The 27507-nt window shown below is 32.5% G+C and overlaps 1 non-coding gene and 1 pseudogene across 1 annotated transcript; both read right to left on the minus strand.

Annotated features, from left to right (window-relative positions):
• Nucleotides 1-3571: 3571 nt before the first annotated feature.
• LOC126019760 (U6 spliceosomal RNA) lies at nt 3572-3680 on the minus strand. Its single transcript, XR_007499384.1, has one exon. It is a non-coding gene; the product is annotated as a U6 spliceosomal RNA (small nuclear RNA).
• Nucleotides 3681-17694: 14014 nt separating this feature from the next.
• LOC126019309 (uncharacterized) lies at nt 17695-17841 on the minus strand (annotated as a pseudogene).
• Nucleotides 17842-27507: the final 9666 nt, after the last annotated feature.

Here is a 27507-nt window from a genome sequence, read left to right on the forward strand (position 1 = left end):
AGACATTGCAGCAGTGACTCATATCTTCCCACTTTTCCTCTTTAAAATTTCTAAACTCAAAATTTACAAAATTCTTTTAAAAATTGTTCAGATATAGTAATAACAATAACCAAATAATCAAAACTTTTAGGAAAACAACCACACAGGTTTCTCCCTTTCCCAACTAAGAATAATATGTATAATTCAGGGGAATGTGATTTGCTAGAGGCAGTAGAAAAAGAGGGAAACTTATTAACATCTGATTGTAAATATTGGTGAGAAGTCAAAGAAAAGCAACCAGTGGGTGAGCAATAGAAGAACACAGAATATCCAGCAAACATGATACTCCCCATCAGGACAACACATAATCTTTGCAAGTTACTGCTGTGAAGAAGTGTGAGAATAAAATCACTAGGACAGAAGAACCGTGAAAACGAAAACAAAATTAAAATGAAAAAGAGCACATTATCATGTATTTAGCTACCTGAAATATAACAGTAGAGGGAGCCATTGAGCTGAGAAATCAGACCATTCTAAAACCATCTTCTTACCTACTAATAGTTTTCACCTCATATTTGCTCATTGCTAGCCTCTAGGGAAATTCAGTAATAAGGAGAGACAAGAGTACTCGGTGGCAGGAGAAGAAATATAAATAACTGCAACAAAATAATCTCTGTATAATAATTGACATACTTTTGACTCTTTGATCCTCCATATGCACTACTTAAAATCAAAATAGTTCCCTGAAATTATAAAAACAAGATCCCATAACCTGAAACAAACCAAGTTGTATAAGAGTTTTAAAGGTGAGAGCACAAAAAGAACTTTAGTTGCATACAATTTGTACATTCTAATTAAATTAATCATAAATATGAAAAAATAATTTTATCAGTAATATAATAGTAATATGAGTCATGATCTATTAAATCTATTTTGTTTAATGAAATAAATTGAGTATAAAATTGGTATATAATTATTTGGGTCAAGATTTTCACTGATGGGGCTGAGCTAGCACAGTGGAGAGTACTTTTGACTTGTATGCGGCCAACCCAGGTTTGATCCTTGGCATTTCAACAAGGTTGGTTGCCTGAGCTCTGCCAGGAATGACCCTGAGTATAGAGCAAAGATTAAGCCCTGAGCACATCTGGGTTATGACCACAAACAAACAAATAAACAAGTGGAAAGCAAAAAAATTATTTCAGTGATAAAGTGAATATAATTCAAAATAAATCAAGAATTTAAATAAACTCCCTGCTGTGTTAAAATTTAAGCTATATTTATCATTACTATTTGTTTTAAAACATACATTCTATTTCTCTTCTGTGGATCTGTGATTGCAAAATGGTCTCAAAGCAGTCATTTTGCAAGTAATGAACATTTCTAACACTAAGCTTTGGCTCCATGATATTATTTTCTACTCAAGGAACCTACAAGTCCTCAGAACAATAGTTGCCTCAAGTCTAAGGCAAAAAGTACATTTAGATATTTGGGACTTTATGGCAAAAAAAAAAAAATCCTTAAAATGTATTGTCAAAAAGTATTCTAGAGTGTGAAGTTATTTGCACTAGCAATCATTATAAAGATTAGGGTATTAAATAACAATGATTGCAGTAAATAAAAATATACTAAGTTCATATATAAACAAAATAGGTTTAATACAAATAAAAGCTTTTAAAGTTTAAAAATAATCCCAATAAGCTATTTTATTTGTACAAAGAATATATCTTTATAAATGAGTATTAGAATGAGCTAGTGAGGATAAGAAAGAGAGAATATTTCAAAAATAAAATGTAGTTGTTATTGGGAGATGACTATATCTATTAGCTTCTGGTATATGCCAACTCTGATCTTTTCTGTTCTGTGAAGAGTGGAGGCCCATGTTTTGCCCGAGTCAGAAAGGTTAACAGCTTCATGATCAAACACAGGAGTCCACAGTGACTCACAATTTTTCCAGGTTTTGTTCTTGTCTCTCCTGCACTGAGATTTACAATTGTCAAAGTCATTAGACACTTCCTTGGTCTTGCAAACTTTATAAACTATATTGTAAGCCTTAGGTCTTGATTATAATAGGTAAATTATCTCTTGAACCCCTTGGACATTGTTCTTACAACATGTTGTTTTTATGGTCTTTATTAAAGCAAAGCGAAGAGTTTGCTCGTTTTCCCCCCACACTTTTCTATTTATGTTATAAGGAAGAAAGTTAATTACTAATTCAGAAGCTCTTTGTCTCAAATTTTTTTTCCATAATTTCAGTTGCCATACAAACAAGAACTCCTTGCCTTGGAAATGAATATTAAAGGTAAATGACTCAGCATATTTTTCATATTCTTCAAATGGGGACTACATTTCTGATAAGTATACCACCCAATTAATAAAAAAAAAATCCTTAATACCATAATGCAGAATTGGCATATCTAAAATGTGTAACATTTAAAAATTATCATATAACAACTCATGTGAAAATAACAATTTTGATCTTAAAACCATGACTTGAAATGTTCTGTTAGACCCCAGACCCTGAAGATCCCAGACACTGAAGCTCTAATTCGCCTTAATGAAGAAGCCTGAAGCTGCTTGAAAGTTTCCCCAAACCTTGAAACTATAATGAATCTGTAGCAGCTTGAAAGTTTATTCACCCCATTCCCCCTTTCTTCTCAGATACTGCCCTCCCTATCATTCCCAGGCCAAATTCAGGGAAAATGAGATGTCAGCTTATACCTTAGAGGAGCCAACGCCTCCTTGTTATGAAGGCTATTCTGTTTTTGAGCCCAAAAGGTATCATACCAGATAAAAGAGGAGTGGGACAGGAGTCAGGTCATCTGTGAGCAGTGAGACACCTGTTCAAGGGATGGACGCAATGAGTGAAAATAAAAATTGAAGCAACCATGTAGACTGTCAAAAATAAACTGTTTGTATTAACCAATTAAATACTTAACCTGCTAAAGCCTGTTAACTTATACAAACTGCCTGTTAGTTTCAGCTATAGCTGAATAAAATCATGTTTGCATTTTACATTATCAGAAATGGTCTCTGACTCTCAGCACCAGCTGGGTTATCTGCTCAGACCCGAACAGTTCATCAACATTAGAAATAGACAAGTAATGCAAAGGAAAGTCTCATTCGAAGAAAAAACATAATCTTTGTAATATTACAAAGAGATAACTTTCTTACCATTGCAATTCAGTGGTCATTTTTTTTATTAATCACAAATACTATGTCCTAATCAATAGTAAAATTTATTTAAATTTAATTTTAAAGGTAGTGTTCTTTTTGTTTATTTTATTTATATTTATATTTATATTTATTTTATTTTTTAATGTTAACAGAATACTAAGCTTTTCAGCATGTTTTGGCAAAAATGACACATTTCATGCAAATCATGCAAGATCAGGCCAACTCTAAATGAGGCTATAAATGCAGAATTCCTTGGAGAAAAAGAAGAAACAGAAAGCTGAGAAAATGTCTGCCATGGAAAGACCAATATCTATAAACATACTAATAATCATTAACTTTGGTCCTATTTAATTTAATTTGACAAAACACATGAAATTATATGGGATTGTGGCTAAAGCATATACTTTTTTTTTCTCTTAAAAATATAGAACGCTTCACGAATTTGCGTGTCATCCTTGCGCAGGGGCCATGCTAATCTACTCTGTATCGTTCCAATTTTAGTATATATGTGCTGCTGAAGCGAGCACAGCATATACTTTTTTTTAATTGTCCATGTAACTATAATGTATGGTTCTGTTTAAGAACCACTGGCAGTAAAAACTACTCAATTATCTTATACCTTTCAATCCTATACTAATTTGCCAAAATATAATATGAGTATAAACATTACTTAACATTATTAACATATTATAAGCAACATTAACATTTGAGTAATATATTAATATTACTTAAAGAAAGAACCAGTATTCCAAATCTATGTATTGGCAGGGCAGCTTATAAACCTTGCTTTTCGGTTTTTGGGCCACACCCGTTTGATGTTCAGGGTTTACTTCTGGCTAAGCATTCAGAAGTTGCCTCTGACTTAGGGAGACCATATGGGACTCCGGGGGATCGAACCGCAGTCCTTCCTTGGCTAACGTTAGCAAGGCAGACACCTTACCTCTAGCGCCACCTCACCGGCCCCTAAACCTTGCTTTTCTTCTGAAAGAAAAAAATATAACAAATATTGTCTTTGATATCTAAATCAAAACTTAGGTAATCAGTTGAAAAGGACAGGTTGGGAGTGAGCATATACAAAGATAGAGAATGACAAGCTATAACATAGATTTACAAAATATCTAGATACTGCTAGAATATCTAGGCTCCAGAGTCAAATTATTTGAACTAACAGATAAATGAATAGTGCTAGAGCTAAGTAGTGGACTATTACAATATTGAGGAAAAATTGGTCTGCATAATATGAAACACTATGGATAAATCTTAATAGCATAAATTGAGTGAAAAGACAAATTGTATTTATTTATTTGTTTAATAACTTTAATTACCATAGTTACAGATTTATTCATAGTTGGGTTTCAGTCATAGAATGTACACCACTCCACCAGTGTACCTTTCCCACCACTAATGTATCCCATTTCTTTCCCACCCACTACTCCTGCTTGTGTCTGGGGAAGGCACTTTGCTTTTTGCTCTCTATTCCACCCTCGTCTCTCTATATTGAATTAAAAATATCATTCAAAGCAAAAAAAATTCAAACAATAATAAAAAGATACTTCACTTAATAAAAGAGTATATTTGCACATAATATATCAGATGAAGGGCTAATATTCAAGATCTATAATGCATTCACAAACTCAACATCAAAAGTCCAACAACCTCATTCAAAAGTGAGGAGAGGAGATAAACAGACACGTTCCCAAAAAGGACACATAGGTGACTATGAGGCATATAAAAAAATTGGCTATTGTTAATTATTATTAGGGAAATGCAATTTAAAATAATAATGACACACCAGTGAAAATGGCATATATGAAAAGATTGAAACTAACAATTTTTGGTAGTGAAATGGTGAAGAAGGAATCATTGTTCACTATGAGAATATCCTTACTGTGGAAAACAATATGGAGATTTTCTAAAAACATAATGAGATAGCACTCTTGGCCTTAGCATCCAAATTTGGGGGGTAGATGCCAAACTGCTCATTGTGGCATTTAGAAGAATAGCCAATATATGAAACTACCCCAAATACTACTACTACTACTACTACTACTACTACTACTACTACTACTACTACTTCTACTACTACTACTAACAATGGATGAATGGAACAATCTGTTGTAATATATACATAATAAATATTAAGCAGATATTAAAAATGTGAAAATATGCATTTTGCTGCTTTGCAATGAACTAGTAAGTTTCATATTGTGCTAATGAAGTCAGTCAGGAGTATAAGAACAGATACTGAGTGATATCTTATATGTGTGATATAAAGATAAATAATGGAGCAACAAATGGTCAGAGGAAACAGCTGGGAATTGGTAGAATGGAATAAAGAAAGCAATGGGACATTAGTGAAAGTGAATAATAGTAAAACCATTTTTATTTTATTTTTTTGTTTTTGGGCTACACCTGGTGATGCTCTGGGTTTACTCCTTGCTATGCACTCAGAAGTTGCTCCTGGCTTGGGGGACCATATGGGACCCTGGTGAAATAGAACCGCAGTCCGGTCTGTCCTAGTTCAGCTGCATGCAAGGCAAATGCTCTACTGCTGCACCATCGCTCCAGCCCCAAGAGTGAAACTATTATTAAAATTTTTGAAAATTATAGTGCTTCAATATATATGATGAGTAAGCATTAAAATCAGGTTATAAATTCATATGATAATTTCTTTCTCTACAAGGGGAGCAAAAACCAACAGGTCTCTGTTGTGCCACAATGAGAAGATAACTGCCTATTAAACCATAAAGAGTGATTTCAGCAAAATGTAATTTACCAGGCTCCTATCTCTGACTTTTTACAACCTGCAATGGTGAGAAAATCAAATCAATGTTTTGTTATGACAGTAGGTTTATTTAACTGAAATTCTCTATAATTATAAAGGATAATGCCTCATTATAGCAACAGCAAGATGAAAAATAGCTATATAATCATTAAATAAGAATAATGATGATAAATACATTGTTTATTAGTGCCAATTCACGAAGTTGCAAAAGAAGATGATGCTTTAGGGACATGTAAATAAATTCAAATACAAATTTAAAAGATAATTGAAGGGCGGGAGAGATAGTATGGAGGTAAGACGTTTGCTTTGCAGGTAGAAGGATGGAGGTTCAAATGCCGGCATCCCGCATGGTCCCTCAAGCCTGCCAGGAGCGATTTCTGAGCATAAAGCCAGGAGTAACTCCTGAGCACTGCCGGGTGTGACCCAAAAAAAACAAACAAAAAAGAGATAATTGAAAAGATAGAAATAGCTAAAGTGATAGATGTGAGTGGAATGAAAAAATTAGTGAGTGGAATGGATACGAAACTAAAAATGTGTAGGACCATATGTTTAGAAACAAAACATGTAAAACCATTGAATCTTTAAACTTGTATACATAAAAAAATACAGAATTATAGAAGAGTGGTTTAGCAGGGCTGTAGTTGAAGCAGTGATTGTGAGTGATGGGTGCAGTAGGCTTGGCTTTGGCAGTGTGGGGAACTTGGCCCTTCCTCTCCTCCTGAGCTTGCCAGCTTTCAGTTGTGTGGCCAGTGTACCTGTAATTTTTCATAGTTTGTTTTGCCTCTCTTTTGAGAACATAGCGAGTTTACGAAGCTGCCAGGTGCAGTCATCTTACTACATTTTGGACATGGTTTCAGCTGTAAGATCTTAATTAAGAACAAAAATAAGTAAGTTTATATGTGCTTGATGTTTAAGTTTCAGCAACTTATTTTGTAATAGCATTTAATTTGGAAAGTAAAGTAAAAGCGAAATGTTGCAAGAGCTGCAATTTCTTTTCCCTCATACTTAGTTTATGAATAAATAAATGCTTAAGACTGGATCAGAATACTTTTTGATCTCCTTTCTCTGTGTTTAAAATCTGATAGGGAGTGTCAAAGACAGTAGCCTGGTACTTTTTGATCTCTCTTTTCAAAGCTTAAGATCTGGTAGGGAACACCATCAACTTTCATCTACTTCCCTGTAGACTAAAATTGGTCCCTCATTTCTGTGGCAAGAGGATGAAAGTGTTACTTATTTCAAGTCTACTTTCAGCTTTGTTTTGAAACTAGGTGTCTTGTCAATCTCATTACAAACAGTGGAATAACCTAGCTAGCCCTGGAGAGAGAAGGTATTTCTGAAAGAAAACTTTGGTGAACAGATGTGAGTAATCAAAATCTATACAAAATGGAAACAAATAACATTTCCAAAATTTAGATTTGATATATTCTCAATCAAATATTAGTTTGCTCTTCTGCATAGTTCTCTACTTTATGTGTTCTCAGTATGGACCCGCAGATTTAGTATTTCTAAATTGTCTTCAGTCATTTTCTGTTACTTCTCTATATTTAAAAATTTGCTAAATTCAACTGAAATTCCTTTTTCATTAATTTATTTGTTTTGCATTATAGTAACTATAGTTCATTACTATTTGCTTAAATTTTTGAAGTTCCTTGCTACTAGTTTAGCATCCAGTTCAACCTTAATATAACATATTTGCTGGCATATAAGACAACCCTTCAACCCATGAAAAACTTCCTAAAAGTTGGGAGTCATATTATATGCTGGTATACGGCATGCTGAAACTTGTTCCAGCTTCAGGGATGAGTGATCCGCACCCATCTTACTTTTAAGAAGTAACTTACTTTTAAGACTTTTAGGAAGTTTTTCATGGGTTGAAGAGTCATCTTATACGCTGGCAAATATGGTAGCTTCATATTTTGATATTTCTGTTAGTTATTGTCATTTAAGAAAGATGATTTCAACTATTTTCTAGCAGAAACATGCCTTACAATGAAAACAAACTAAATATTTAAATGTAATAACATTGGTACTCTAATGTTAAGGAATATTATAGAACTTAATACTAAATCTAAGATTTTTCGGATATATGTTCTGATACTGTACAATTTTAAAGTTATAAAGAAGCATAGACTATTATGAACTATACATGCTTATAGCGTACATCATATACAAATGAATTTCATAAAACCAATAGATAATCATCAGACATAATGCTAGAATTACAAAACACTATTTTTTCTGTTGATTATTCAGTATTTCTGATAAGAATTTATAATTTCATTCTATAATCATATGTTCTTTGAAAAGGTTAACATTTCTCAGTTTGATTGGGTTTTTTTTTTGTAGGAAGTTGGGTACTATGATTGTTTTTGACCTGCATAGAAATGACTATGGAATTTTATAATGAAACATTTATATGATCAGATGAACCTTTCCAGCTTTCTTTTTTCAATTAGCACAATGATCTGAGGAGAATTATTATGTTAAAACAAAAGAACTTTGAAGTTTTACAAGGATGAGTCACACAATTTATCGATTATGAAAATTGCCTCTGAGTCATTCAGGCCCACAGTGTGCTTTGTATACGAAGAAATATAACTGTTTGGATTGTATCAATATCAAGGTACTACTATTGCATTATTTTTTATACAACATAACATAAACAATCCTGATTCATACATTTTAGAAAGAGAAAATAAAAAAATTAATAGTAAAATTAAAATATATATGTTTAACTCAAATGACCTGTAATTAAAATTACACTTTTCCAAAATTTCAAATGCTTTAAAAGTGAAACATTTTTTTCCTACTGAATAACATTAACTTGATATTTTTTTAGGTTTTCCAAGTCTATCCTGGTCATTTCCTAAGACATCTTGCATTTAGTCTTTTAGTGAAATAGAAGGTTAACATTAAAATCAAACATCATTATGTTTATTTCATCTATAATTTAGGTTTACTTGTTTTGTTTTGTTTTGGGTGGACCATAGCCAGTGGTTATTCCTGACTTTGCACTTAGAGACCATATGGGAAACCAAAGATCAAATCTGAAAAGTACCCTACAATTGTGCTATTGTTCTGGTCCATAGATTTGATTTTTGATGCATTTATTCATTTTTAAATAATGTCACTATACTGTAATTGAAACTATTCATATGCCAATTTTAAGTACCAAAAAACACAAATAATGGTAGTCACAATAAGCAAGTTCATTTGCTAAATAAGCTTAAATATATATCTTACTTGACCATACTTTAACAATTTAGTTTAGCCCTCACATATTATGAAATGCCTGATTACTATTCTAACTTTAGATAAATAATATAAAGTTCACAAATTTTAAGTAATCAGCCCACAGCTGATAAATGAGAACTGGTATTCTAATTCATATCTAACCTAACACCTGGTTCTTTCCTTTCTCTTAATTCTGATCATACACTCTAGTTCACAGTTTACATTTATTGTTTGGTTTATTTTCAAATAGATTATTCTGTCATTTTCCAATACCAGAAGATAAAAATGGTCATCTTCATCATGCCCTGAAGCTTCAAGTTTTCACAGCCTATGAGGCAGGGAGAATCAAACTATGCCTTGAGTTAATTTGGAATGATCACATGTTCAGGAGAAATTGAAAGTGCTATGATTTATTTTAGCTCTTTATTCTTCTAAGTAACAAATAGAATCTAAATTTAAAAAAAAGAAATTCTAGGAAAAGTAAAAATAGGAAAAATGGAGAAATTACATAACCAGAACTCCAGTGACACTAGGTATTTTATATATATGTATATATATGTATGTATCTATCTTCTGTATCTATCTATATCTATGTATCATCTATCTATCTACCTATATATCTCTATCTATCTATCTATCTATCTATCTATCTATCTATCTATCTATCTATCTAACTATCTATACTGAATTAGTTTGTCCCTTAAGAAGGGGATTGAGGGAACACTACAGATAGTATAGGAGGTAGTCTATTTGCTTTGCATATGGTTTACCTGAACACCACAAGGGATGTTCTTTCTCAAATAAAATTTAAGAGAATAAAAGAAAATAAAAGAAGAGCAACAATTTGACTAATAGATTTTTTTTGTTTGTTTTTGTTTTGTTTCTGAGCCATATCTGGCAGTGCTCAGGAGTTACTCCAGGGTCTATGCTCAGAAATCACTCCTGACAGGCTAGGAGGACCATACTGAATCTGGACTAGAACCCAAGTCAGCCACATGCAAGGCAAACACCCTACCCACTTTGCTATTACTTGGGTCCCAATATGTTAAAATTTTTATGAGTTTTCATACCTTTATTTTACAGGATTAGGGAATAGTAACCAGATAAAAAACCAAGGTAATATAGATAACTAGGAATTTATAGGATATTTTCTTAAAATAATAAATATATAAGGATAAATAAATGAGGATGATGATTTTTGAACATAACATTCACCTCATTGTGAACCAGCATATAAATTAAGTATGAATTAAGTACAATTTTTTGGTAGATATGGACTTGTTTTACTTCCAGACTATACATCAATTCTATGACTCTGCTATTAGATGTATTAGATGCATTACATTGGATAAAAGCCCAGAGAATAAGTTCAGGGTATGACACATTTACCTTGCATGAGGTTGACTGCAGTTTGATTCCCTGTATTGTCCCCTGGGCAGTTCCTGCAGTGTTCTTTTGACACAGTGCAAGGATAATCCCTGAGCACAGTGACTATAGCTCAAAAAATTTATATAGAATTATGAAGAATAGATTTAATCAACATTGCAATTTACTTGGAAGCAATGTCAGACATCTAGTATGCAGATGAAACTACAGGAGAAATGTAAGAATCAGAAATATTCCACTAATATTAATTGTGTCTTAAATAAGTTTATTACTAATAAAATTATCTAAAACACGTAACAGTATATCTTAAACTTTGTATTTACTTTAAAATACAGAAACCTTTTGTATCATTTAAAGACTTTGTATTACCTTCTTGTATTTGAGGATACAAAGCATTCTTTGTAATGAGAACAAATTATGTTATTATCAAGCAGTATTCTAAAATGTAAAGTAATTCATGCTTAAAATTGGTGAATTAAATACAACTAGCATTTCATATACCAGTTATAATTAAACTATTTATCCAACAAAGGCTCTGCAATTAAAGAAAAGAAAGATGTAATTTTGGACCATCAAGTTTATTCATCTACCTTTTAAAAACTGACATCAAATCTTATATTTGGAGAGATAAATATAAAAGGAAACTTCATAATTTTTCACTTCAGAAATTTGGAATATTATGTTTTACTACATGTAAATTGTGTAATTTATATTCTGGTGAATTTAATATTAAAGGATAGTAAAATGGGGGAGGAAATAAAGAAGTATAAAATAATTATAATCTTATAATTATTTATTTTTCAAGTGAAATGTTTTATACAACCTAGTTTCAATTTTGTTTTTTGGGGGGCCACACCTGATGGTACTCAGGGGTTACTTCTGATTCTGTACGCAGAAATTGCTCCTGTCGGGCTCAGGTTCTATACGGAATACCATGGATCAAACCCAGAGCAACTGTATGCAAGGTATATACCCTGTTGGCTGTGCTATTGTTCAGGTCCACGTTTCAAATTTCTTATCCAATGGGACCTATAGTAGAACTTAAGGCTCTTGCATTTAAGCAACTCACCTTTAGGTGTCTAAATAGGGTTTGATCACCAGTACCCAGTATGAACACCATCATGAATGATCTCTGAGAGCAGAGCCAGGAGTCAGCCACTGTTCCAACTCATCATTGTTCTCTGCATGACTCTATCAATCCCAGACATAAGAAACTTCTAGTTTTCTTTTCTGTTTATTTGAAGGGGGGGAGTTCGGCCTCACGTGGTGGTGCTCAGGGGTTACTCCTGGCTCTGCACTTAGAAATTACTTCTGGCAGGCTTGTGGAAATGTATGGGATGATGGGAATAGAATCAAAGTCGGTCCCTGGTCCACTGCATGCAAGGCAAAAAACATGCCTGCTGTGCTAATGCTCTGGCCCTGAAACTTATAGTTTTATAAGTATAAAAATATGGTTTCTAGTGGCCAGAGGATAATGCAGCAGTAGGGCATTTGCCTTGCATGCAGTGGAACAGGGACCAACATTGGTTCGATCCCCGGCATCCAATATGGTCATCCAAGCCAGGAACAATTTCTGAGCTCATAGGCAAGAGTAACCCCTGAGTGTCATTGGTTGTGGCACAAAAATTTTTTTCTAATAATTGTTTTAAAATTATAATTTTATAATCTAATTTATAATTTTATATATATTATATAAATTTAATATATAAATTATAAATTTATAATCTAATAACTATTTTAAAAAAACAGTTCAATATATTATTCATGACAGCTATACATTACCATCCAGTTTAAATGGTCTAGAAGACATATGCACTAAAAGAGACAAGAATTTACAATTGTGGTATTGTAGTGATAGTAAACAGAGTAGGGCTCTTGCCTTGCATATGATCAGATGCCCATATATATGGGCTAGTAATGAGTGTAGAACCAAGAGTAAGCCCAGAGGTCTGACAGATATGGTCCACTCCAAAATGAAAGAAAACAAAACAAAATAGTTTAGAACAGAGAATCCAATTTACCTCAAAGTTTTTATTGTTCAGGTTCTACTTTCTAAGACTATGAGGGGAATTATTCCAGTAGAATTCTTTTATTATCACTATAGATAAAATAGTATCTCTGATTATTATTTTTAATAATAATTATAGGTCAACTTTCTTTAAAACTGTGACTTGGGGCCGGCGAGGTGGCGCTAGAGGTAAGGTGTCTGCCTTGCAAGCACTAGCCAAGGAAAGATCGGGACCACGGTTCGATCCCCCAGCATCCAATATGGTCCCCACAAGCAATTTCTGAGCGCTTAGCCAGGAGTAACCCCTGAGTATCAAACGGGTGTGGCCCTAAAAACAAATAAATAAAACCCAAAAATAATCAGTTCTTGCCAGTTGCACAGTACAAGTTGGTGAGGGTGAGCTGAAGATTAAAACAAAACTGTGACTCAACCACAGAAAAGTAGAATATCTTCAAACAAGTTATCAATGTAAAATGGAAATTATGGGTCCAGAGCCATAGTAAGCAATTAAGGACCTGCCTTGCATACAGTCAACAATGGCTCTATTTCAGTACCCTTTATGATCCTACAAGCCCTCCAGGGTGGTTCTTAAGTGAAAAGCCAGGAGTAAGCCTTAAGCATCACTAAGAATGCTGCTTAAAAAAATAAATAAATAAGGAAATTATTAATAATGTCCTAATAAAAACAAACTTATTAATAATCTTGTTGAGTTGCTTAAATTAAGCAATTTAAGTTATGGGTATAGATATATTTCTTACATGCTAAATATATGTTTTATTGCATTAAAATTAAGAGTGTGATTTTATGAAAACACAGGAATAAGACAAATATTTGCACTATAAATATATGACAAAACCTGGTTTCTAGAACATATTTTTGAAGTCTATAAATAAATAGATGATATTTTGTCAAATGGATCAAAAATTTTAGTGTGATTAACACATAATTTACAAAGTTATTTTGTCTGTGGGTTATCAGGCTCTTATAAAGCAAAATCATTAAGTTATTATTATACAACAAACATCCTGACTAGGTATACTGTTCTCTCAAATATGTAGCATATATAACAAGAAAGTAATGAAAGTTACTTTAAATTATTTACAATCTTGAAAATTATATCTTTATATTTACCATCTATTTGCTATCATATACAATTTACCCCCACCTCAATATCTCAGAATTTTTTTTCTTGAAGTTTGAGGAAAATGATATATTTGATTTATCTGAGGCTCCTTGGTAGTTGCTATGGTGAGGAAGGCATTACTTAGAAGGATTCCTTACATTTTTATAGAAAGTAATAAATTCATACTGAAAACTATTTGGATATGGTGCCTAGTTGTTTGTTTTCAAATAAGAATAAAATAAAATGAACACTTGTCAGAATCAGAGCATAGAATTGAATATCTGAACTCTATGATTTCTCTCTCTCTTAGATACTTCAAATATTTGAAAAATATATACCTTGAATAAATTTATAGTGATCTATTTGCAACTTAGAGATCTTAGAAAGTAAAATTTACAATAATTTTTAGAATTTTCTTTAACCTTGGAGTTAGTTTTTAAATCTTTTTTTATTTATTCCTTGTTTTGCTTCATTTTGTATTTTTTTATTCCAAATATTAATTCTAATTGTATTATAAACTTATTTTAAGAAATATTTCTTTATTCTGTAAATCTATTTTTATTTATTTCTTTTTCAATTTTGCAAGTTAAAAAGTTTATTTGAAAGTAGAAGAGAACGGAGAAGGAGCTCTTCAAGTGGGAAAGAACTTATCATAGGACTAAGTATGTGAATCCATTTTTAATTTGAAATTTTAAAATTTAAAAATTATGTTTTGGTATGGCTCTTACCATTGAACCTGGGTTCCTCTCATACAAAGTAGGCATTCCAGACATAGAAGCCATCACCTCACCCCCAACCATTTCTCTTTATGCCTCTTTATTATATATTTCTAATAATATTTTATTTTCTTAATTTCATTTTAACTTATCTCTAATCTTCAGTTTCATTTAAGATATTACCACATAAAAAGAGGGGCAAAATCATGTTTTGTGTAAAGTTGCTAAACCAAGGGTTTTTAATAGTATATTGCATCATTTTTATTTTTCAAGTATGGATACTAAAAGTGATTATGGAGCATGCCCTACATCTGAATAATGATATAAGAATTTTTAGCAAGTTAAATGGGGTATCAAAAACTAATGGCCTATAACATTTTATGCATCATTAGTTTTGTATGCAATGGCTAGCTATGTGACATAGATAGTAGTGAGGAATGCTAAGAAATGCTATGCTGAAGACCACATGAATTTATCAATGAGAAGAATCCTTGAACCTTTTAGTCATTGCATTGATCATCTGCCTTGTTTCTGAATTCTAGAGTCACACTCATAACATAATACTATATATAGATGATCTACAACTTCAGCTTGGATTCCACTCCAATTCATTTTGACATTCTTGGCTATGACCTTCCTACTCATTTAATACCTTTTTTTTTTATTGTGGAGTCAATTTTTTCATCAAGGAGTCAGATTCCATACTCTTTCTTTAATTTAGACTTTTACACCTGTCTCCATTCTAACTTAGCACTTCCACAATAAAATGCTATTTGAGTCTATAATAGTTTAGTTGCTAATAGTTCACACTTCAGTTGCCCCAGTTAGCCACATAAGTCTTTCATTTAAGTACAGTTCTTGCGATTGATTCTAAGCATTTTGATTCTGTATTCATGGGCATTTCTCTGAATCAGAGAAGAAATCTGATTGCTAACAAACTTTCAATCATTTAAAGTCATAATCAAGCAGCAGGAATGAGTCGATATTGCTTTAGACTGCTAATGAAAAGTTTCTAGAATGTTATCAGCTCATGAAAACATAGAGTGCTTGAAAGAAGGAACAGTTTTCTACTTTTATTAGAGAGGTCTTAACTAAAAGTTAAACATTTGCATATGTGTGTTATTGGAGTAGCTCTTACTCGAGATTTATGTAGCTGTTGGAGAACAGTGAGACATGTAAGGTGATCATGTTGAAGCATAATTTTAGGTCTCACATATTATTAAAAGATCAAATTTATAAATGCTCTACTACGTAATGTTCTGTGTTTTGGTATACAGAGTATGATCTTGTATTATTTTAGGCAAGTGGAGCTAACTAAGAAAACATGAGGTAATGTCACCAGCTTTCTAAGTAAGTCCACTGGCAACAGCTGGGGAAGTATATGCATAAGTTTTGGTTGAAAGATTCAAGAAAAAAATGGTTGTGCATTTGAGAAGACTGACACCTATAATTTATCAAAACAGCCATTTGAAAAATGAATAAAACATAGCTACACCACTTTTGAATCACAGTTTTCAAATTTGCTTGTTAAAAGTTATTTATTTTGAATAGATGTCAGCTGCAGTTCTAGTGTGTAATTTTAAAGCTTTTACAAATAAATATGCTTCAGTGTTTCTGCTTCAAAATTTTAACTTATTTCCAGTTGAGATAATTTACAATAAAATAGGAAAAAAGAAAAAATACCGCAGTTTATAACCCTCCCTCCAAACTCCAAACACCCTAAAACATATTAAAAGACATATGTAATCGAGAAACAAAAATAAAAACGGAATTAATGCAGGATGTACACTGTATTGTACACACTAACAACGTGCTTTAAAAATAATTTATAGAACTAAAAATCAAATATATTAGGCAGAAGTAAAAGAATGAACAATAAAAATTAGTGAAAATTGAAATGGCAAAGATATAATACAAAGTCTATAGAAACTTAGGTTAAGGAATAGTTGATAATAGATTCATAGTAGAACACACCAAGATTCACATTCTTTTTCTACTACAATATTTAATTAAAAGATGTTTGACCAACACATAAAATGGGATTGTGGAATAGTTGAAAATAAGTCTGAGTTCTATATATCTCCAAATAGCAGTCATTGCATAAGAATAAACTGAACATTTGCTATCCTAATTTTTATTTATATAATAAATGAACTGGTTCTTTCCAAATAATGACTCCATTACACACAACTACATGCATACAAAACCTGATGTCTAAATATTCCAGTCAGCAATATAGATAAAAAGGGAGACAAAATCAGAAAAGAGTTGTATCTAAAGCCAGGTAGAAAATACCACAGGTTTTCTGGAAAAACAGATCAGCCTGTAAACTCTGCCATGTCATAGATATTTTTTGGAATGAAGAAATTTTGAGGATCAAATTTCATTGATCTCCATCACTAGTTCTTGGATGTTGATAGTTACTAAGAGATATCCTGAGAATTTTTGTGGATTTATAGACTTATTAAACCTGGGGTTAATTCAGAATTCTATAGATCAGCCTGGGCTTTTATATTCATTGAGCTCTTGGATACAATGTCATCTTTTGTTGTTAGAATTTGTAGCACAAAATATTTCTTAAAAATCTTAAGGAGCAAGTACAGGATTTAATTTAAGACATCTGTCTTAAAAGCTTTTGACCCCAGTTTAAATCTAAAGCACCGGGAGGAGTGACCTCTAATCACAGAGGACAGGAGTAGCTCTGAGTACCACTTTTTTCAGTCCAACCTTCCAGCTCAGACCAATCCCTTAACAAAATTTGTTATGGATTTTTAATATAATCCTTCTGAAGATATTCTTATGGAATATAGGAACAACTTTGAGTTGGAAAGATACAAGCAGAATCAAAAGTCTAGTGAAGAAATTCCATTATCTAAATCTTGAGACAAGCAGTGAAAACTAAGCCTTGCAAATATGGTACTCTTATTTATTTTTAGTGTTATTAATTAGGGAGGGTGTTCAGATTAGATATATCTATTTTCCATTCATTATCAAAGCCATATAAGTTGGAATGTGGAGTGCTCTGTATGGATTCAGACCATTGTAATTATTCCTGTCACTTCTAGGACATGGCATGCCATTCATTTTTTAATTCAGGTTTTCTTCTGATTTTGTTTTTGCTTTGTTTTGTTTTTGGAAACACTTTGTGGTGCTCAGAAAAATGTTAAGATGTCTCAGAATTGCTAAGTGATACAGTTCAGATACATTTATATTTCTGGGGGTCAGCATATTTGGATCTCATTCTCTTCAACTAAAATTTTATTTTATTTATTTTTTCTAAATTAAATTTAAAGTCCCCCACTATCACAAATTTTGCAGTCGAGTTTCCCACATTTGGGGAATTCGCAGGGGTCAGCACACCCGGAGTGCAATGGGTGAGCCTTGCCCTGGGGAAACCACCTTCTTGATCATGGTATCTCCCCTGCCAGGTAAGTATCAACTAAAATGTTATTAATAAAATGTGGGTTACTTCTGAATTTCTTCATTATCCTATTGAGGATAATTAATGAACAGTCTCAGTATGTCTGCTAGATTCTGTTTCCTTGATTGGGCTTTGTTTACTTAAATTATTTAATTTTCTTATGATGGATTATTGATAACACATAGCATTATTTCATTTGGTTTTTCATCCTGAGTTATTTAGTATTATGCCCTTCCTCTGATTATTTTAATCTTACAAAATATTATGAATACAATAATTAGATAGTTCTTTGAACTTTAGAAAAATCTTCATACTGTTATTGATCTTCATGTATGTCATATCTCCCTCTGATTTATATTCACAACTAATTGTATGCAGTGGATAAAATTTTTGACGACTTCAAATTATGCCTTAAATCACATTTTTATTGTGTTCTCATTTAAATACATGTGTATAATAGGTTCTGTTCCCAGAGCTCCAACATGAGTGATCCCTGAATGCAAAGTCAGGAATAAAGCTCTGGTCAGTAGTATGGCACAAAAAAAAGAGGTAAAACACAATAATCACACTTAGTTCTATACTACCCCATGATTTACTTTCTGGATGTAACCTGTCTTAATTTGGAGTCAACTTTGTTCAAATCTGTCATTTGTGAAAAAGAAATGTCACAAGTCTATTTAAGTATAAAGATGAGGGAATATATGGTGTTTTTATAACTCAAGATACATAGTAACAGATATTGAACATTATTAAAAGAGTACTGCAACAGCATCCTGGAAAATCAACAAACACAAGGGGTTTCTGATGTTCATGCAAAAAAACTTCACCTGCCAATGTTGGTTCTCTCTTTGAGACACAAGAATTCATTATATTCCATTAAACTTGTCTTTCCACTTTTCAACATACACACTTCAAGGTCAACCTGGAAAATAAAAGTAATGCTGGAGTTTCACACACAGTATTTTCAAAGAGACTATCTGAAAGTGACATTAAATGTCTTCTGGTTTATTATATATGCTATTAATATCCTTTATTTATTTATTTATTACTTTTTAACTAAATATCCATTGCCCAATTTAATTGCATAAAAATTTAAAAAAATAAAATGGACGGCTGGAGTGGTGGTGTGGCAGTAGGGCATTTGCCTTGCATACAGCTGACCTAGTAAAAAACCATGCTTTGATCCCCCAGCATCTCATATGGTCCCCCAAGCCAGGAGCGATTTCTGAGCACAGAGCCAGGAGTAACCCCTGAGCATCACCAGGTCTGGCCCAAAAAACAAAAAACGAAACAAAATAAAGAATATTTTATGTTTTTGCATAAAAAACTTGAGCTTTTTAATTTTCTGGGAATTTGTTTATAACACCTTTATAGACACTTAAAAAACCTACTTTCTATTTGAAAGTTTACCAGATTTCTTTCAAAGATAAATCCTCTTTCTCCTACAATTTTTTAAATGAAGGCCATCTTTATTGTAATACTACAAGAAAAAAGGAAGGAAGGAAGGAAGGAAGGAAGGAAGGAAGGAAGGAAGGAAGGAAGGAAGGAAGGAAGGAAGGAAGGAAGGAAGGAAGGAAGGAAGGGAAGAAGGGAGGAAGGAAGGAAGGAAGGAAGGAAGGAAGGAAGGAAGGAAGGAAGGAAGGAAGGAAGGAAGGGAAGAAGGGAGGAAGGAAGGAAGGAAGGAAGGAAGGAAGGAAGGAAGGAAGGAAGGAAGGGAGGGAGGGAGGAAGGAAGGAAGGAAGGAAGGAAGGAAGGAAGGAAGGAAGGAAGGAAGGAAGGAAGGAAGGAAGGAAGGAAGGAAGAAGGGAGGGAGGGAGGGAAGGAGGGAGGGAGGGAGGGAGGGAGGGAGAGAAGGAAAAAAGGAAGGAAAAAAGAAAGAAAGAATGAGAAAAAGAAAAAGAAGAAAAAATGCTTAGAAGTACTAACAGTCTGGAGGGAGTACTAAGTAGTTTTCCTTCCTCCCTTCCCTTTTCTGTTAATATTTTTTCATGTTTTCTTGGTTATCCTTCTTGCACATTTTTTAAATGCTTGACATTCTATACTTTGATTTTTTTAATTTTATTTTATGACTACCTCCATAGCTTCCCTTTATAAATGATAGATATTTAGAACTAATACTTTAAGTAAATAATCAATATCTTTATATATCTGAAACCTGTTTGTGATCTCCTCATTTAATTGTACCTCATGTTCTATAAGATATATATATATATTATTGTCATATTTTATTTGTTTGTTTATTGTCTTTGGGGGTAAATTGGAACTACATTTCTTGGTACTGAGGGCTTACTTACTTTGTGCCCAGGAATCAATACAGTAGTATTGAAGGATCAAACTGGGGTTAGTCTCATTCAAGTTAATTGCCTTATTTTCACTATACCATCTTCTGACCCTATGAGACAAAGAACTAAAAGAAAATAGTGCCACAATATAGAGCTGATTATTTTCATAAAGTGGAATCAAGGACTGTATGAATCCATAGTAAAGGTGCTTCCACACAGTTTGTATCTCCCTCCCCAATACTATATTTATTTTATATGAAAATTAATAAAATGCATACAATCATATCATACATATGATTTTTCCCAATTTAATATTTAAAACTCCAGGGCTCAGCATCGTAAAGGTTTACTAATTATCTTTTGATAAATGATAGATCACAATTTAATTAATCATGTGAAAACTGTATACTTTAATTTTCACAGGATTTGTTTAGCAAAGGTTAACTGGAAAATTCCAAAACTTACTTCGAAGTCAATAATACCTTACAATAAGATCTTAGAGATAGTAATTCATAGCTTTTATTTAGCTCATATCACCACTTTTTATGGAACGTCATTGTATCCTATCCTTGCTTTGACTTTTACCTATATTGTTTCTTTAGGGAAATTGCAAAAAATATCAAAAACTTAAGTGGCAAACAGGAATTTATCTTTTGCATTCTTTTTTGTTTGTTTGTTTGTTTTTGTTTTTGTTTTTGGGTCACACCCGGCAGTGCTCAGGGGTTACTCCTGGCCCTATGCTCAGAAATCACTCCTGGCTGGCTGGGAGACCATATGGAATGCCACAATTTGAACCACCGTCATTGTGCATGCAAGGCAAACACCCTGCCTCCATGCTATCTCTCCTCTGGCCACCATCTTTTGTATTCTTGAAGAAGCTAACAAGCCAACCTGAAGGTATTTGCAGGGCCATGTTCATTTGATATCTTGGAGAAGAAATTTTTTCCTTGCTCTTTCCTACTTTCTTGTGGTGGCAAGACATATTCCTGCTTTTTACCAGTTAACTTCATCAGCCTAATTGAGCATAACTGAACTTTCCCCCACACAATGAGTTTAGTGCTATTTCAACTTTGCCAAAGCACAAAGTTGTGGAAAATAATTCATGGGTGAAACCATTTTAGAATATTTTATTTTTGTAATTATTTTTAAATGTCTTTAATATATGGAACTACTTTTCAACATGAACTTTAGAGAAAGAGGGGAGTTTCAACAAAGATTCACATATATATTCATGTTAGTTCTTTAGTTCTGTCCTTGAAGAGCCTTAATTTTATACATTCTAAGCTAAATTAAAAAGGCAACGAATTGTGAACAATTAGATTTTCAGTTTCTGAAGTGCAGGGTTATTATTGTTTTTCTCTCTTTTTTTAATCTATGGTGCCAGCACAATTACCTACTGCTCAAGTAGATATACAACAAAAGTTTGCTAAATAGTATCATGCATGATTAGAAGTATAAATACTACAAGAAAAAAACTATATTCCTTACATCTCTAACTAAAGATGCTTTATTTAATCACTGCATCTTCAACTTTCACTGTGGGCTCTAGAATATTGTAAATTTGATTCTGCTCTGATTATAAAAATATTTATGTATATTTTATAGACCTTCCCCAATTTTAAAATGAGCTACAGTCTGCTTTTATTATCATTTGTTGAAGTTAGTTAAGAACTTACCTAAAGAAAAATCATTGAATTCACTTCCACTCGATTGCTTTTTATTCTTGACCAAAGCCTGCTAATTAATTCCCTACTATATGTTCTAATTTTGTTACATCTGCTAATTACATTTAATGCATTTTAATTGCAAACTAGGATAGGTAGTATAGGCTCGATGTAACTTGCTATTATTTTCTTCATTGATTGTATCTAAAGTTCGCTGATTGCCTGGAACAAGTTTCACGACTTTTAATAATTTTTCCAATGAATTGAAGGGAATTAGATAATATATTTGTAACAAAATATATAATTTGTTTAAACTCACTATAATTGGCTTTAAAGTGCCTTCTCTGTTATGCTTTCTGATGAATAATGATTAGTAAATAGCTTGTTTCTTTGAAAAGTGTGCTTTAAGTATACATTTTTTCACAAAATTTGTAGTTGGCTCAAAAGACAGAGTGCATGCTGAGCATGCAGGGGAATGGAGTTTGATCCCCACCACTGCATTGAGCAGAAATGATCAACAAACAATTCTGGGAATATTCTTCTAAAAAAGAAATAAACAGACAAAGAAAACGAATTGTCTGCAATTTATCTATAGTCATTACTTTACATTATTTATAAACATTGATATTTCTCTTCTATAGATGTTTATGATATTCATAGCTTAAGCCAATACTTAGTAATAATGTAACATATACTCATTTTAAGCTAAAATTAGAATTTGTTTACGAACTTCATAAACTTTATGTTTGAATTATTGTGACAAAGTTTTTGTAAAATATTTCAACACTGAACTTTTTATAAGTAATGAGTCAGATAGAGTCAGATATAATAATTTTTATATATTGAAAATATAACTTCAAATTTTTCAAATGTAATAATTGAAAACAATCTAGAGGGATTCTAAACCATACTTTGTGCAAATCAATGTTTATTGTGGCACTCATTTTAGTAGCCAATATCTGAAATCAACCCAAGCACTACAACAGATGAATGGATAAAGAGATTATGGCATATTAGTAGACAATGTTGTACTAAGATATAATAAAAAATAAAGTATTTTATTTTTCTACAGCTTTGATATAGGCATGAGTTTGAAGGAGGAGGACAAATAGTGGATGCTCTTATTTATATATAAAGTCTTAAGAAACAAAGTAAGGGGAATAAATAATAGCCATGAAAATAGATCCACAGAATCTGCCTCCTGAATCTAAAACTGAATCTAAAACTGAATCTATATGGAAAAGAGAGGTTGGATGGTAAATTAGAAACCACCTAGATAGTCCAAAATTTATGGAAAGTGACATGGATATTCCTCCAAAAAATGGAAATTGAGCTCCCATATATCCACCTATACCACTCCTAGGGATATACCCTAGGAACACAAAAATACAATACAAAAATCCCTTCCTCACACTGATATTCATTGCAGCGCTATTTACAATAGCCAGACTCTTTAAACAACTAAGATGCTCTTCAACAGATGAATTTCTAAAAAAAACTGTGGTACATATATAATGAAATATTATGCAGCCACCAGGAGAAACGAAGTCATGAAATTTTCCTATACATGGATGTACATTGAATCTATTATCCTGAGTGAAATAAGCCAGAGGGAGAGCGATAGATGCAGAATAGTCTCACTCATCTATGGGTTTTAAGAAAAATAAAGGACATTTTTGCAATAATTCTCAGAGACAAAAGAGGGGAGGTTTGGAAGGTCCGACTCATGACATGAAGCTCACCACAAAGAGTGCTGAGTACATTGAGAACTATCATAACCATGTGAATGAATGGGAGGAGTAGAAAGCCCTTCTAAAGTACAGGTGGAGGTGAGGTGGGGAGGTGATTTGGGACATTGGTGATGGGAATGTTGCACTGGTGAAGGGGGATGTTCTTTACATGACTGAAATCCCACTACAATCATATTTGTAATCAGAGTTTAAATAAAGATATTATTAAAAAAAGAAACCATCTAGATAGGGATAGAGGAGCAGTGATTGATGGGTATTGGCACTGTGGAGGTATGTATGTTGCAGTAACATTGTAGGCTTGAAACATTAATAATCTTACTAAATCAAGACTCCTCAATAACTGCATTTTTCAAGGCTAAATTGAAAAAATTATGATCATAAAGTCAAATTTATGATCTATATACTTATTCTTTCTCTTTGACCTATTTTATAGCGGTAGAGTCAGCATAACAAAGTTAAAATTCCCTGAATGTGGAGCACCAAAATTTTACAAAGAAGTCTGGGAGCAGTGGAGCACTGTCATGCTTTCTGAGCAGCAGTAAAGTTCTTCTAAATCCAAGAAAAATAAACTAAGTTTCTGGGCTAGATATTTTCTAAATTATCAAAACCAATTCTTTTTTAGTTAGATGAGGAGTTTGAATTAAAAGGAGCATAGCACAATATGGCCTACATTACCTTTCCAATACAATAGACCTGGGACCATTGTTGTGAACTGCCTAAAGAAAATAAAGTAAGGCATAAATCAAATACTTAGAAAATCAATACTTCTGATGATAAATGTCTGAAGTTTGAGCTCTCTTCTTTACTCTGTCGGGCTGCTGGAATTCAGATTGTATAAGGCCACATATATCAAACACTACAGCAGTTTAAATCAGTTTAAATTCTTAGGGGAAAATTGACCAGAAAGAGAAAAGAAGAAGGCAGAGACTCATATAACTTCTGTAAGTAGACGTATTGGATTAGTTGGTGATCAAATGAGATTGTGGAAATAGGAGGAATAAATATGAAATCTCAATGAAATTCTGATTAGATTATAGGAAATAAATATAGTACTAAAATCAATGGAAAGAAAACATTTATATATACATTTATATATACATATATATTATTTTGGTTTTGGGGCCACCCTTGTCACACTCAGGGGTTACTCCTAGCTATGAGCTCAGAAATCACTCCTGGCTAGGGGGACCATATGGGACATCTGGGGATTGAACTGGGTCTGTCCTAGGTCAGCCACGTGCAAGGCAAATGCCCTATCATTGTGCCACCACTCCAGCCCCAATATATTCTTGAATATGTTTAACTATGACATCTATTAATAAAAAAGCAGTAATAAAATTAAAAAATAATAAAGAAGAAAACAGATTATATGACATATACATTACAACAATTTCACACAATTTATAGTATTGAAAAGTTTTAAATGATATTAAATGACATTTTAAATGACATTAAGCAGTAGATGAAATAAAAGATAAACAAAGAGGAAAACAATGATAAGACATACATTACATTTTACACAATTTATAGTACTAAAAAGTTTTAATTGACATTTAAATGACAAAGTTTTAAATTATCTAAGAGCAAGATTATTAGAGTCAAACTAGAGAAAATGAAATCAGTGGTGTATGAAAGAGATTTGGAAAAATTATTCAAGAAGCACAGTAAGGCAACAGAAAATGCAGCATATAAAAGAAGCTTAATATATGATAGTAAATAAAGATTCAAATATAGAGACACAAACGTAACAGAAACAAATATATACTTCCATTTTGTCCAGTATACTTTCAAATAAGCTTAATTCCACATACCAAATAGAATCACTGTGTGTAAAATGAAATGTGATCATTAAAACATTAGTGGAAAATATGCTGAACTTATAAGTAGCAGTATCCTGTAAACCGATTTGTCAGAAGACTCACTTTAATATATCAAATCTTAACATTTTTATTATTTTTTCTAGTTTTTCTTTCTTTCTTTCTTTCTTTCTTTCTTTCTTTCTTTCTTTCTTTCTTTCTTTCTTTCTTTCTTTCTTTCTTTCTTTCTTTCTTTCTTTCTTTCTTTCTTTCTTTCTTTCCTTCCTTCCTTCCTTCTTTCTTTTTCTTTCTTTCTTTTTCTCTTTCTTTCTTTCTTTCTTTCTTTCTGTCTTTCTTTCTGTCTTTCTTTCTGTCTTTCTTCTTTCTTTCTTTCTTTCTTTCTTTCTTTCTTTCTTTCTTTCTTTCTTTCTTTCTTTCTTCTTTCTTCTTTCTTTCTTTCTTTCTTTCTTTCTTTCTTTCTTTCTTTCTTTCTTTCTTTCTTTCTTTCTTTCTTTCTTTCTTTCTTTCTTTCTTTCTTTCTTTCTTTCTTTCTTTCTTTCTTTCTTTCTTTCTTTCTTTCATTCATTCTTTCTTCTTTCTTTTTTCTGGTTTTTGTTTTTTGGGTCATACCTGGCAGTGCTCAGGGGCTACTCCTGACTCTACTCTCAGAAATCGCCCCCAGCAGGCTCGGGGGACCATATGGGATGCTGGGATTTGAACCACTGTCCTTCTGCATGCAAGGCAAACGCCTTACCTCTATGCTATTTCTCCAGCACCATATTTTTTTTTCTAGTTTTTAAAAAAGACTTCATCCAAACTTAAAAACAAATGACTTTTGCAATTTTAGAAATTTGACCCAGGGCCTCTCACAAATACCTGGTCCAGTAAAGTCATCTTTTTTACTAAGCATTTTATTATGATGTGTATGTGGTATGAGTAGAAAATGAATAATAGTTTGTTATGTAGATAGAGAAATTGATAGAAATAATGATAAAGAATAAGTAGAAAGTAAAGTTGTAAAATTAAGCTTTATTTAAATTGACTTTAGAGAAAAGTTATTCAGTACACTCTTAATTCTGACTGAGTCACAACAATGTAACTCATTCTATGTCACACAGATTTTGATGAATGCATGTGTTTTGACATGAAAATGATCAGAATGAATAATTTAAATGGAGATAGTAATCATAGGCAAAATGATGTGTAAAAATAAAATTTCATGTGACATAGTACATTTGAGTGATGTATAAGAAAAATCTCCATTGGTGTTTGTATAAAGTTGAATTTACCTCTGAAAAATAAGAGCTTAAGTTATTTTTTAAATATTAGGCATATGGATGACTTTGATTGCTCAGCATAAGTGAAAGTATCTGATTATATATCTGGTTATATATTGTTTTACAATTTGGATTAAGTCTTCCCCCCAGTCTTTTCTTTAAATAATATTTTTTTAACTTTACTAAGTTTGTGTTCTTATACTTCTAAATCTTTGACTTTAACTCTGGTTTTAAACATACATTTAATTCTAAATTATTTCTGGAATTTAAATCACTATTGACAATAAGCTGAGAAAATGCATGGTATGTAACTAGTAACTGAGTTTTTTTGTTTTTCTTTTTTTTTTTTAATTTTTATTGTGACCAAAGTGCATTACAAATCTTTCACTGCATCATTTATGGTACATAGTGACAATAAATGAGGTGCATTCCCACCACCAGTGCTGTCCTCCCTTCGCCCCTGTTCCCAATATGCATCCCATATCTCCCTCTTCTACCCCCCAGATTGCTAGTGCAACTGGTCTCCACTTTACAGCTTGTTGTAGATTGAGCATCTATTCCACCATCATTGGAGATAAAAAGGATAAGAAAAAAGGAAGAGGGGCCGGGCGGTGGCGCTAGAGGTAAGGTGCCTGCCTTGCCTGCGCTAGCCTAGGATGGACCATGGTTCAATCCCCTGGTGTCCCATATGGTCCCCCAAGCCAGGAGCGACTTCTGAGCGCATAGCCAGGAGTAACCCCTGAGCGTCACCGGGTGTGCCCCCCCCCAAAAAAAAAAACAAAAAAAAAAAAAAGAAAAAAGGAAGAAAAAAATGTGGTGACAACTACCAAAAAAAAGAAAGAAGAGAGAGAAAAAAAGAAAAGAAAAATGAAAGAAAAAAGAAAAATAAATGGACCTGGCAAATAAACATA

The sequence above is a fragment of the Suncus etruscus genome, chromosome 9 (genome assembly GCF_024139225.1).
Source record: "Suncus etruscus isolate mSunEtr1 chromosome 9, mSunEtr1.pri.cur, whole genome shotgun sequence".
NCBI lineage: Eukaryota > Metazoa > Chordata > Mammalia > Eulipotyphla > Soricidae > Suncus > Suncus etruscus.